At 43.4% G+C, this 14,185-nt stretch overlaps 1 protein-coding gene across 1 annotated transcript in view; it reads right to left on the reverse strand.

The window, feature by feature from the left end:
• DAAM1 (dishevelled associated activator of morphogenesis 1) overlaps nt 1-13,295 on the reverse strand; it is a 180,017-nt gene extending 166,722 nt beyond the window's left edge. Inside the window, exon 1 of the mRNA XM_082845513.1 lies at nt 13,213-13,295. The gene's annotated coding sequence lies outside the window, so the exon portion shown is untranslated. The remainder of the gene's footprint in view (nt 1-13,212) is intronic.
• Between the last annotated feature and the right edge of the window lie 890 nt (nt 13,296-14,185).

Below are 14,185 nucleotides of genomic sequence, written 5' to 3' on the forward strand. Positions count from 1 at the left end.
TCCATATTTTTAAATGGCTGTGCAGTTTTCTAGGCATCTGTTTTAAAGATTATAACTTCACTTTATCACAATCAAACTTCTCAGACATACTTAGAACTATTTGTGGATATTCTTTTCTGTTTAATTTGTATGTGTTCATTCATGTAGTAGTGCTACAATGTTTGAACTGTAGTGGCTTTATAGTAAGTTATATAGCTGCATGCTAATTAACAGATACTCAACTTCTAATAAAATGTATTACTTGTAAAAAAAAAGAAATAATACAAATTATTTTAGGTATGATAATAGCATTTCAGTTATGTTTTTAAAGAGTCCTGATTTTTTTGGACATTAACTAAATACTAAAATATTTACAGATGAGATTATAAAATGTCTCAAATTTACTTCAAAATAAGCCCAGAGTTGATGGAAAGTAGTTGGCAGAAGAAATGAAAGACTAGTCATGAACTGATAACTGGTGAAGCTGTGGGTATATGGAGGATTCTCATATTAGCTATATTAGTCATTCTATGTGTTTGTGTGTAGGAACTTTTAATAACAAAAATTGTTTTTAATCTTCATTTTCACTCTACTTGAAAAAAGAAAAGCAGGAATGGAAAGCAATAAATCTGAGGGGGAGGTATCTTAAAAAGACAGAGGGCGTCCTGAAGCATACTTGTGAAGTGTCACCCATTTTGGGATTTGGGATTTTTCACCTTAATAATCATCAGCAGTATATTAGCATAATTTCTGTTATCTGGTATGAAAGGCAGAACTTTAAATGATGCCCCATAACCTTTTGAGTGTGAGTGGAACCTATGAATATGATGAGCTATCACTCTTGTGATTATGTTATATTATATGGTCAAAGGGAGATTATCTTGGGTGGGCCTGACCAAATCTGATGAGACCTGAAAATCACCCACTTCTCTGGCTGATTGAAGAAGACGCCTAGAAGAAGAAATCAAACATCCTAGAAGAAACCAAACATCCTTGTGTGAACTTCCAGTGTAGGCCCATGTGGCATAAAATGTAGGTTGCCCCTAGGAGCTAAAAGCAGTCTCTGGCCAACAGCTAGGAGTATTCAGTCCTATAGTCACAAGGAAATAAATTCTGCCAACAACCAGAGAGCTTGGAGGAATCCTCTGAACCCCAGATGAGAACTGCAGCCTTGGCTGACCCGTGAGTTTTGCCCTGGAGACACCCTGAGCAGAAAGCCTAGCCACAGCATGCCCAGACTCCTGACCTGGTGGTGTTTTAAGCCGCTAAATTTGTGGTAGTTCATTATGCAGCAATAAAACTAATATGTCTGGAAAAGCACCTTATACCCAAATAGTACCTCAAAGTCTACCTCTACACGAGTTTATGATCCCAGCGGCACCAAGTGAGTAGCTAAACATTCAGCAACTTAACATTTAATGCAGTACTTCTCAAAGGATCATGAATCCAAATTTGAGAAACCTTGAGCTACATAATCCCTTATAAATGAAATATTCTTTGTCCAACACACACGGTTAGCTTTACAGGCAAGATTATATACCTGAGTGCTTTTACAGTGTGAAGTCTTCTACAGGAGAAAAATCCTGCAAAATAATCAAATGGAGCAAGTTTAAAGCAAATTGTGACTAAGCCAAACATATCACCAAAACCTTAGCTTATCATCACATCAGGTATAAAACAGTGCAAAGCTTTCTATCCTTTAATGCCCTAGCTCACAATTAGGAGGTATGAGAAGAATATGAGCCTGATTCCATTACAACAAAATTCCATTATAACAAAGTTTCCCATGGCTCAGGTGGTCCTGAGGAATTATCACAACTACACTTTGTCCATGTTATACATCTATTTATTTAAAGAAAACATTGAGACATACATGAAGAAAAGAAATAGAAAAGTAGGTCAAAGATATTATCCCCAAGGTCTAAAATTCTGTTTCCAAGGTTTTACTTAGTCTGATTCTTTTTAGCCTTCTTTTTTTGGGGGGGAATAACAGCTTGGTTTCAACATAATTCATACACCATAAAATTCATTCATTTAAAATGTATAGTTTAGGGGGTTTTAGTGTACTTACAAACTGGTAACCATTATAAGTAATTTTAGAACATTTTCATCATCCTTAAAAAAAAAAAAAACCCGTATTCTGCTTTTTTTTTGTTTTTAGCTGTCATTCTTTCTTTAACACCATGTCATACTAACAAATTTTTCTCTAGTACTAGAAAACACTGGCCATCTGAGACTCAAAATCAGCATTTAGGGGAGAAAAGAGCTGAGGGTAAAAGATTTGATCTGCAGGAATAACAGATATTGGAACAATTGATTTGGGATTGTAGAGCATTGCTTCCTATAAGTGATGCTGGGAACATTCCTTTGAAAACGTGGACATGATCCAAATAAGCAAAACATGAAATTACTTGCCAGTGAAAAGCAAAGACTCTTTCACTGGGGAGAGTCTTCACCTATTGCACAATGTAATTTGTTTATTTCAGAAGCTGAAGACAGAGGATAATCTGAGCTTTATTTAGTAAAACAAGAGTTCTATATTCCAAAGGGAAAAATCTGGAATTTAAAACAGCATTCTGATATGCTCACACCCAGTATCAAAACATTCTTCACCTGCCAAGTGAATAAACAGATGATGCTTTAAGGTGTCACTTCCATAGCTTATGAGATAGTCCATAAAATGCTCAATATAATATTTTCCCCTTAACTTAGTTATTCACTTGCCTCTGATATGCTTGATAGAAATTTGGATCTAATCTGATTATTCTAAGTAAAATCCAAGTAAACGGAGCCATTTTATTGTGTTTCCCACCTTTGGTAGTTATAACTCGAGACTTTGAAATCCTCCATGATGGCCCATGGCATAGGCCAAGTTAGGAAATTTGCAACAAACAAATCTGCCTCATGTTTATGAAGCCAGAGATGAGTCTGATCGGAAACTCACTCTGAGTGACAAGGCAAGTTTGAGTGCTGCCAAAGCCCAAGTTTTTGAGTCAAGTTTTACAGACATTCTTTTTTGAGGGAGAGAAAAAAAGGGGGACATCAGTCTGCTGCTAATCCCTTTCAGAGTTCTTCCCTCACTGCTGATTTGAGATAAACTGTCATTTTTAAAGGCAAATAAATGCCTTTTTCTTTTTTTTTTAAGCATTTTGGCGTTTGATAATAACAACAGAGATGATCTCTTCTTTCCCCAGAGCCTCATCTTCTTTATCCACAGATAACTTTACTGACCTACCAACACAGGCTATGGGCTTCAAAGTTGTTTTCCCGCTAGCGCTGGTGGGCTTGCCCTGACCCAGCGTCAGTGTCTCACAGAGTCCCCTGTTGTGACCAAGGACATGTCCTTAAACTATGCCTGGCCTCCCAGGCAGTGGTCATGGAAACATGGAGGAGTGACCCTGAAGAGACTAATCCACTGACCTTCACTTTGCTCTAACCAACTACCCAAATAAATAAAAACAGCAGGATAGCTTGGTCTCCCAGATGAATTCCAATTTACCCCTAAATATCCAAGCCTGGTCCAATGTTTAAAATTCCCAGGCCATCCAAAATCTGTCACCTGGCTTTCAACTGGGCCCAATTTTGCTCCCCAGGGGACATTTGGCAATGTCTGGAGACATTTTGGTTGTCACTGCTGGGGGAAACTTTGCTACTAGCATCTAGAGGGTAGGGGCCCGGGATGCTAATGATATCATACATGCACAGCACAATCCCCAACAACAAAGAACCATCCCACCTAAAATGCCTAAAATGCTGAGATTGAGAAACCCCGGATTGGGTCATTTGCCAGCCCAGTGCTGGATAAGCGTTTGAAGAGACTCTTATTGCAATTTAATTTAGTTTAAAACGGGGATTGAAAACTCAAATGCCTTCAAGGGCCAAGGAGGTAAAGAAATATCACATAAACAAAGTGGCTGTGTATGAGGCACTAGGGTGCTGTGAGGTCAGTGACAAATTAGAGTGTAAATGCTCAATAAAACCATTCCCTTTTTAAAAATAACAACTGTGTTGGCCAAATAAAACATGACTGTTGGCTACACCCATCCTGTGTGGCAATGGTGGTAATCAAATTCTGGTTTAAAGAGATGATCAATTTAAAGAGAACTGGATGGTCACGCAAAGACACCATCTAGCCTCATCCCTTACTTATATCCTACGGAATTTCCTAAGCCCCAGGACTGGAGAACGTGACTAGAAGCTGTTTAGTTAAGGAGATTAGAGATCAGATCTTGAGGGTTTAGCTCCAGCCAAGAACAGGGTCTCAGAAACCTTGCGCTAAGAGCAGAGACCAATGTTGGAAATTCTGAAGGGGAAAAAATAGAGTTCCTCCACACTGATCTCCATTCTAGGGAAACTCAGTGGACATTACATCAACGTTACACAGCGCCATATAAGTGAGGTCATTATGTTAAGATGAAACCATTCTCATAAAATTTTAGAATTTTCACGTTGTTTCACAGATGAGGAAACAGAGGCCCAGGAAAGTTTAAAGGAACGGCCAAGATCACCCAAATCTAAACCTAAAATCAAATGGTGTTTCTTTTTCCTCTGTGCAATTGCCAAGCAGCAACCAAAAGGCGAAGGGATTTTATTCAGGGTGTCAAACATTCGTGTCTAAACTCTCGACCAACATAAGTAAGTTATACGTAGATGTTAAACTTACTCAGCATCATCCCCTTTCCCTGTCAGAAAAATCATTAATCCATTTGCCCCAAGTCATTGTTTTAGGATCTCTTTTTCATATAACAGAAAAATTTAAAGCAGGTTAAATATTTCCAGCCCTCCTTCCAGATTAAGCTGGAGAGAGGAAAGCCAAGTCAGCAACCGGAGCACAAGGAGAAGGAAGCCCCAATCTGAACATCCCCGTGTGGACACATACTTTCTGTTGGAGGAATTCCTGACCTGTATAAACAAAGGCAATCCAGAGGGAAACAAATGATAAGATAAGTGAAACCCAATAACTCCCTCTGTCCTCCCTTCCACCTACTTCCCCCAACTTGTTCCATCAGAAAAACAATCTGAGCTTGGGAGAATTAAAATGTAAGCCATCCCCTCTCTGCTGCCACACAGCTCCCTATTCTAAGTTGGAGGTTAAGGGGGAAGACCATTTGTAAGGTCGGTGAGTGTGGCTCCCCTGGTATGGAACCTGGCCACAGGGTACCACGGTCTCCCTTTGCCCACAGACAGGTTCCTGGCAAGGAAGTAGGTCACTGGTCCTTCAGACTCAAATTGCAATCCAAGGAGTATAGTAGGAAAAGCTGGGTATGGAAGAAAGGTACCTTCCGTCACAGGAAAAGAAAAGAAATTGGGTCAAACCAAAAATTTTATATACTTAAAAAAAATTTTTTTTTTATTCACTTCCTTAGCATAAAATATGAAGCAAGGCAGTCTCTTGCCATGGTTCCTGGAACTGTAGTTGGAAGTGTCACCTACTCATTGAGTGTCAAGCCCTAAATGGGTCACAGAAGTTTTCTAGTCCAATCTAATCTCTATTCTTGATTTTAAAAATACAAAAATATAATAACATGCCTTTCATGTAACCTTCTGAGGACATAATGAAGTCTTAGCTATCAGCTTCATTCCACACCCTCTCTGACTTTTACTCTGAATGACCATTGAGTGCTGAGCAGGGAGGGGGGTGTGGGGAGGAGAACCTCTAATGCAAACTAGATTGCCACACACAAACAGAATGGGAAACAAACAGAAATGTTGTTTCTTTTGCCACCATCATCCTAACTCAAATAGCCACCGCTAACATGGGGTAATTGTGGCAGCATTTTTTTTTTTTAATTCCTAAATCATTTACCTTGGCCAAAACCATGACATTTTCTATATTCAAAATTTCACCAACTTTCAAGAGTAGAGAATGCAGCAAGGACCTTTAAATGGTTTGATTTGTCCATTTCATTTCCTTTAACTTTTTACAATAAGTTTTGTAGTAAATTCTCAGGATTTAGAAGGGTCCCTAGCCTAACCCTCTTGTCACAGAACTGTAGTTTCTAACTTAATTCGTGTCTAGACATTTCACTGCTCAGTTTTACCAAATCTCTATGAATCAAATACAAATTTAAGCCTAGACACATGTGAACAATCTAACTCACCTGGTGAATGATGTTGGGCACGATCCTTCACTCTTCTTCCAGGGTGCAAATCTGCAGAATTTTATGGGAGAAGAGTGAAGCCCAGAATGGGCACCAAAACACACACTAATGACTGTGGTCACACCCCCAAGAAAGGGAAGGAAAAGACCAAGGCTGTGTTTTAGGAAGCTGCCCCTAGTCCTGACCCACACTCTTCACAGGAGGACACCTGTCAGAAGCATAAACATAGTTCCTAGGCAAACTGCTGGTGAAGCCCTACCTCTAACTTATGGGGTCTGAAAAAACTAAGACCCTCATCAGTTCATTTTATAATATGGCACCATCTTTTGCCCTTAGTGATGATGGCTATGCACTGATATATCCACAGGGTCTATCCTCCACTGTCTAGTGTCCTTTGTGACCAAGAGCATGATGAGTTAAAAAAAAAAAAAAAAAAGAGTTACTAGAATTACAGGTGCAGTTGGTGACTCCAAGACAAGGCAAAGCTAACCCATGCCCTTGACCTGGTTTGTACGTCACTAACAAACTGAGCTTAGCCAATAAGCCAGAATATAAGAACTCATCTCAAAAAAACAAAAGATGGGCATCTGTATTGCCCAGACAATGCCCAAAGATCGGATCTAGGCTATCTACACTTGGAAGTCTAAATTCAGACAGTCCATCAGATGGGCAATGTTTGCCAATCGTACAGAAGGTATTTTTTTCAGAAATGAAGAGGACAAAGACCAGTTTAATATGTGTCCCTAATTGTGTGCCTGGCAGAAGTACAAGGAACCTTCAACTCCGATCCTGGTGCAATTTATAGAACAGAATGAGCTCAGGTTATTACTAAAGGTGACATACTTAGGAAATGTAACAAGACGAATTTAAAAAAGCTTCTGAAACTAATGTCTGTTAAATGAATATTACGTTTGAGCAGCCTAAGGGCTAACAAGTCTTTTGTTTTCATTTTCCTTTCCTGGCAATATGCTGTTAGGGCATAACTTTCCTATTATTTCTCTAAATGACACAGTTTGTGTTTTATTCAATTGTCTTCATTAAATATTGTCAAAGTGGCACAATATCCAGTGTTAAGCCAAAAGTAAAAGATCTATTGTAAGTCAGGAAATCACACCAACTACACTGGAAATTGAACTTGCTTGCCTAGTTTTCCACATTTAATTCACAATAGTGGCTATGGTTTAAAAGAACTGCAATTGTATATTTGGTGCCAAATTTGCTCCACTGTAAAAGTAAGTCTCTCTTCTAAGGTGAGTGAGGAAAAAGCTTATTTTAATGTGTAAGGATACCCAGTATTAGATTACGTGTTTGACTACTACTCAAGTTTTCATTTTCTTTTCAAAAGAGCTTTCACAATTTATGTTAAAAGACAACAGGGAGTTGGGAAGCTAAGAAGTTATGGGAGTCTTAACTCTCAAGACAGGCTTCTGTGGCCCTGTTCTGGGTGAGAAGGGCTTTCTTCAGATAAGGGATTCAACCTACTGAAAAGTCATCTCAGTTAACAAGAGGGTCTAATGCTGGACAAACTCCACATAGATTCAGAGATGGCATTTAAGAGCATTTCCTTTTTCGAATAATTTGCCCATCATTCACAAAGCAAAAGGGAGGGAGTTCAAAAATTCTTAACATTCAAATAAACAAATGCAACATTTTAAATCTCATACAACATTTTCTGTTCCAGAAAATCAGACTCTAAGAAACCATTAAGTGAAAAAGCAGTTTTACTCTTAATCAACCCAGTACTTGTTGACCTAGCACTGTTTCAGAATCAAGAGACACAAAGGAAGTTGTGATTCCCCCAACTCAATGGAGAGAAAAGAATAACATATAGGAAAACCAGGGGCAAGGCAATAGTGGGGGGGTGTAAAGAACTGGAAGCCTGGGTCCCTAACAGGGTCTGCCAGTTACCAGCTGTGTGACCTGAGCTCGGTGAGTTCCTTAAGTTCTTCGTGCCTCAGTTTCCTCAGCTGTAAAATAGTGATAACAGTACCTACCTCATGCAGCTGTGGAGGAGTCTATAGTTAAGCTCATGTAAAGTATTAGGAAAGGCCTGACCCAAGTTTAGCACCTCACATCCCTTGACTGTTAGTATCACATTAGGTATGAGTGTTTGTTTGCGTGGTCAGGCTGAGGGCGCTAAGGAGCAAGGAGCTGGGCGTGGTGGCGAAAGCGGAGGGACAGGCAGGGAAGGCTTCCCAGAAGCTATGGCACTCAAGCTGGATCTGAGAGCACAAGGAGAATTCAGATGCTCAGAAGAGTGCTCATTCCAGATGAGGGGAGCCATTACTGCAGAAAGTCACAGATAGCGGTAAAAACCAGGTGTGCTTAAACATCAGCAGGGAAAATAAGCTCACCAAGGCTGAGGGTATATTTGGTAACCTCAGATTAATGGATTAATGGGCGGGGGGCGGGGGGGGGGTGTGCTCAGGCTCTGTGTGCTTGTTGCTATGCTCCTAGGACTTAACATTTAAATCACTTTTAGATATGTGTACTATGAATGCAAACTCACTCTGAAATGCTCATTTCTCTGTTTTTGGAACAGTGGAAAGGATGCCAGAAAATACAAAGGTAAATGTTTTTTTTTTTTGCTGTGGAAATAGTCTGCTCAAGTGGAATGTAGGTCACCAAAATCAACTTGCATCTCATCGTCATCTGTCCCTCTTTCAGTGGAGGCAATAAGTGGTAGCCTGAAGGAAGGGGGAGGAGCGGCACTTCAGATCTATCCTTCAATTCCAATCTCTATCAGCCACTCAGCCACTCCAAGCACAACCCTCAACAGAGGTATCCTAGCCCCAGCCTGCCCCCCCACCCAGCCCTGCCAATCTACAGAAAAGGCCCTACTTACCAAGTTCTGAAATATTACCTGTGCTAGCAGTTGCCTCTAAACCAAGCTCTCAGGGAAACCACTATCATCTGATGCGGTAAGTGTTTAAGATATACATTCACTTAAAAGATTCCTTCCATTACCAAGTTAGAAATTATGGTGCCAAAATAAGTGACAGTAGTCCACATTCCTTGTCCAAAGAAGAAAAATCACAAAACAGAAGAATTTTCATTTTGACTGGTGCCCCCTCTAGAGATTCAACGAATTTGCTAACCTAAGTTGGCAAAGTTGCTTTGTTTCCTGAAATGCAAGGATAGACTTAACACTTGGAAATACCAGGAGCATGACACGAAGCCAGGGAGGGCCCCACAGAAGTTACAGGCTCTGTGATTATTTCCTGAGCCAAACACCTAAGGCTCTCAGTGGTACCAAACTTTGTTGGAAAAGCTTGTTTCCCCTGATCCAACAGCTGTAAGTTTTTAAGTAATTTAACAGAAGACCTCAAGATTCTCAAGCCAAAGCCACTCTTTATACTATCCCCCAAATATTTACAAAGTGAAACACTTTCAGTCTTAACTATGTTTTGTTTGTAAACACCTTATTTGTTCTGATGACCACAGTATCAACACTAAAAGCAGCCTTTTAAACAAAGTAGCTCAAATAAAACCACACGCAGACACACAAATTCTTAACATCCAGAGGCATGTCCACAAAGCAAGAAAGCCAGGGTTCAAATTCCTTGGCACCTTTTCACTGAGCTCCTGTAAGCACCACCCAAGGACACGACCCACTGCACCCTCTTTACTATCACACCTCCTCACTAATTTACACTTCGGAAAACCCACAGAATGCAACTTACTGCATGATAACTGAATGCTACAAATATTGGACAAATGTCTTTTACCCTGTTCCCCTCTCACATCAGCCAGCCTGAACAACTTACCCCTGTTTATAGAACAACCCCACCCCAAATGAGAGAGCTATTGCCCACTCTTCTACCCACATGGTGCCTCTGGGGCCACTGGCAGCCTGGCAAAAGTCTCTAGGTATCTTGGCCTTGGTCTCTCTCTCCCTGTTCCCTTGTCATTTACCTCCTGGGAAAGTTATCTGGGCCAAGGACAGTACAACAGAGAGAAATCTAGAAATGTCTGGTTTGGGGTAATAAGAATTGTATAAAGAATTAATTATAGGGGGAAAAAGTCTCTGTGAGTGAATATATTCCAAAAGCAAATAGTTACAATTTGACTATTTCAAACACATGGAAGGCCGTTTATACCTCGTCACATGCTACACAGGAGTTTTGATTTATGCTGAGATGAAACTGCTTGACAGAAAACTAAGAGGAATATTACAACTGATGACAAAACTATCAGTGGAAAGAATATAGATCTTGGATCTCCAATCATGGTTCTACTAGTCAGTAGTGATTCAACAAATATTTATAAAATACCTACCAATGGCCAAACACTGCTTTAAATGCTGGATAGGCAGTGGTAGACAAGACAAAGACTGCTCTCAAGGACCTTCACGGAGTGGGAAAAACCCACACACATTGGAATTATTATCAGAATTACAGGCAGTCGGAAGTAAGGAGATAACTGAAGGAGATTTCAGTCAGTGCTAACTTCTATGACAAAAATTGTGAGTGAAATTTCTGATCCTGTTTCCTCGTGGGGATGTAACCACCTACTTAAAACAAGATGATGAATGTCAACCGCCTGGCACACAGCAACCCCAAGCATTTACCTGCACACGAATGTACACGCATAGATGTTAGCAGATATACACCTTCCCCCCTTACCTGCAATGTCTGTGATAATCCACTTTGGTATGAAATGAAAGCAGAAGGTAGGCAAAATGTTTGCATAATTCAATTACTCTTAATGCAATTAAATTACAAATAACTGCATTCAACAAGAATCTATAAAAAGTCAAAATCTAAACAATTCTACAATAAAAGGATAAAAAGATGTCCAGATACTGGGATAATAGTAGTAGTAGAACTAATATTATAAATACTAATACAGCTGCCTTGCCCACTTTGAGGGATTACCATGAAAAGTCGGGCTATTTTGCCATACAAGTAAGGCTCAGAGATATTAGCCCGATATCAGTGTCAGAAGCTGGGCTTAAACTCTCATCTTCAGATTTCTTTGAGAAAAATAAAAGACAACGAACAACTCCTTCTTAGAGTCACAAGATTTTATACCGAAAATCAACTTTAGGAAAACTGCTGTGCCCCTCTTCCCACGTCACCAACGACTGAGGTCCCCAGAGGCAGAGGGTTCACCCCAGAATGGGGAACCCAGTAATGACAGAGCGAGAGCAGGACCCAGGCTTCCTAGATCCCAACCCTCTCAAGGATCTGCAACCTCTAGACGGGTCTTTAGATTTCATGAGAACCACAAGGGATAGCCGTGACTTCCAGAATTCAATTTCAGTTATTACTTGTCCCTAAAAACTTCCAGTGAATTGCACCTCGGGCAAATTGAGGACCTTTACTGGTGGCCAGGGAGCTCTCTTCACACATAACAGAGGAGAACTCCCTCCTGGAGAAAGCTGCCTACAGCACTATAATATACGTTATTAGGAAAATGTATGTTTTCATTTTCTTGAAATGAGAGATCAGCCTGAAAGTAGAGAGATCTTCTGATTGTAATTTTCAGAGTTTGCCTCAGTACAAAGGCTCTTAACAGCTTTTTCTGGGGAGGGAGGTGGAGAGACCAGGTATGGGGACGCGACAGGGAAGGGGGTCCAAAAATTGTGTCCAAGCTATTTACAAGAGAATGGAGACAGACCGGGGCTGTGAAACCGGTGACTAGGAGAGAACAGCTGGGCTCAGGGAGAGCATCTAACCACACCTACTGGCCACGCCCTCCCAGCTGCCCGCAGAGCCACACTGAATTGAAACAGCAGTGGGAGCAGTTAAGATTCCGACAGCAGGAGTCGCCATGGCAACGGGATTCATCTTGCAGGCAAACCCCACTACAATTCACTAGGTCCTTCTCGAGCCTCAAGAAACTACCAACTCAAGAGGAGCAAAACGGTCACGGTGGCATTTACTCTTGATGCTCTCCTGCGGGTGAAAATGGGAGGCGGGGTGGGGAACGGGGGTTGAAGTGTATTCTATTCCTGGGTCCTCTAAAATATTTTATGGGCGCAAGAGACAGAACACTCCAATCGCAGGCTGCGATTAACTTGAGAACAGAGCCTTTAGCAAGGGTTTGATGAACAAGTAAGAGAAAGGATAAGAGTGCTAGGGAAAGGAAATCCAGAGGACTTTATAGAGTTCTCGGGCGCGGCGCACGTCTCCAAGCGGATCACAAGCAGTTGGATTTTCACCACCAGCTGGGAAAAGCGATTACCCAGCTCTCCTGCCCCGCTGCGAGTCGTATCGCTAGATTATTCGACACTCCCTACCGCTTTACCACGTCCCAGCCCAGCGCTCCGAGCAGATGCTTTGTCCCAGCTCAGGTGTTCTTTGTCGAGGGAGCCATCAGTGCAAGGGGCACCAAGATGCGCCCTACCCAGAGGGACGGGAGGCGGGAGCGCTCTTTGGCGCCTCGAACCCGGTCCGCAGGCTGCGCAGCCGCCCCTCGCTGCTGTCCGCCAACATCCCTCACTCCTTCCGCAAGGCGGCTTTCCCTCCTCTTTCTGGTTTGAGACCTTCAGCTTCCAACTTTGCCTAAATTACAGTCACCCCATCCCTTTCGAATGAGTCTTGAGGTGAGGGTGCCCGGGATGGTGGGGGTTCTGCTGGGACGCGAACGAGTAAACGAGTCCCTCCTCTTCGGTCTACACCTCCGAGTCTACCAAGCCTGCCTCGGGATTGTCCCTCCCGGAGCCTCCCGGACCCTCCCGGACCAGCAGCTCCCGACAGCAGCAGTGCCCTCAGCACTCAGCCAAGGCCACGACCCCCAGCGCCCCAGCCCCGGGGTGTCAGCAGCAAGGCGGCGAGTGGTACCCTGCCGGCTCTCTTGGCATCCGAGCACCTCAGAAAGAAAGAAGGGAGGCACCCCCGTCCTCGGGGGCGCCTTCCCCCGGTCTCGCCTTGCTTTGCACCGCGCTTGCAGCCATTTTCCCAAACCCTGCTTGGCAGCCGGGAACTGTCTAGGTTCTGTTCCCACCCAGACTCAACCTGAAGGACGGGTTTAATATTTACCTACTGGCCCCGGAGCTCCGGGGAGGCAGCGGGAGGGCGCGCCGCTAACCCAGCACCGGGCCCGAAGAAGCACGCCCACCCCCGCGCCACCTCCTGGTGCCACTTAATGAAGGAGTGCGGCGGGCGACGCGGAACGTCCCCCTTACCTGAGCAGCCCCCGCATGCTGAAAAGGCGGCTCTGCGCTCCGGGTACAATGGGATCCGGTTAAACAGTTTCCTTCACAGCCGCTCGTAGGTTACCAACTCGCAGGTGACATCACCCTCTCCTCGCCTGATAGGATACAATGCGGCGCTCACTGCGCATGTACTCCCGGGCAGGGCCCGCACACTCCTGGGAGCTGTAGTTCACATTCCACAAGCAGAGCCTGGGTAGCTACGCTACTGAGGGTGTTGAAACTACACTTCCCGACGCATTCCTGGGCCTCTTCCTCCCCGCCCCAGCCCCGCCCCCACCGCGACCCGCCCCCTCCCCGCCCTCCAGCCTTGCAGTGTTAGTGTTGGTCTTTCAAAAACCGAGCTGCGGACTCAGCGGGCGGGCGTGGGGGCAAGCACCCTTCGGTCATGCCCTTTGACTTGACCCCCACTCGGTCCCATGCGGGCTCTGAGGGACCAGAGGGGTCCGGGGCTAGTGTGCACCAGCCAGGCAGCTCTGACCAACCGGGCTCTGCTGGCCCCAGCTGGAAAGAGAAGATGAAGCCTTTCATTGCCTTCCCTATGCGTAGCAACTAATTAATAGGATGCATTGGTTTTATGGGTTAAATACGGTCCTGGAATTCCCCCACGTCCCGGAGGATGAGGGACGCCGACTCCGAAGGAGAGGAATCCCCCTTTGCCCCACTTGGTCCAAATTACCCTTCTGTCTTCTCTTTCCTTCTCCCATTTAATGGAGTCAGGGTGACCAGCCAGAACTCAGAGAATAGCTTAGTCGGCTGAGCTGACCGAATAACGGAGGGTGTCACTAATAAAAATGCAGTGTAACAGACTAGATAGTTGCCTCAACCCTCCGTCCGGGAGCCAGCTGCTGCTGCAGAGATAATACTATCGCGCAGCCATGCTTTTGTTCTTCCCTGCAGCAGACTTCCCGCTCTCATGGCTCTCAACTCCCAGGAAGACAACATC

Source organism: Leucopleurus acutus (genome assembly GCF_964270905.1).
Source record: "Leucopleurus acutus genome assembly, chromosome: 1".
In the NCBI taxonomy this organism is placed as follows: domain Eukaryota; kingdom Metazoa; phylum Chordata; class Mammalia; order Artiodactyla; family Delphinidae; genus Leucopleurus; species Leucopleurus acutus.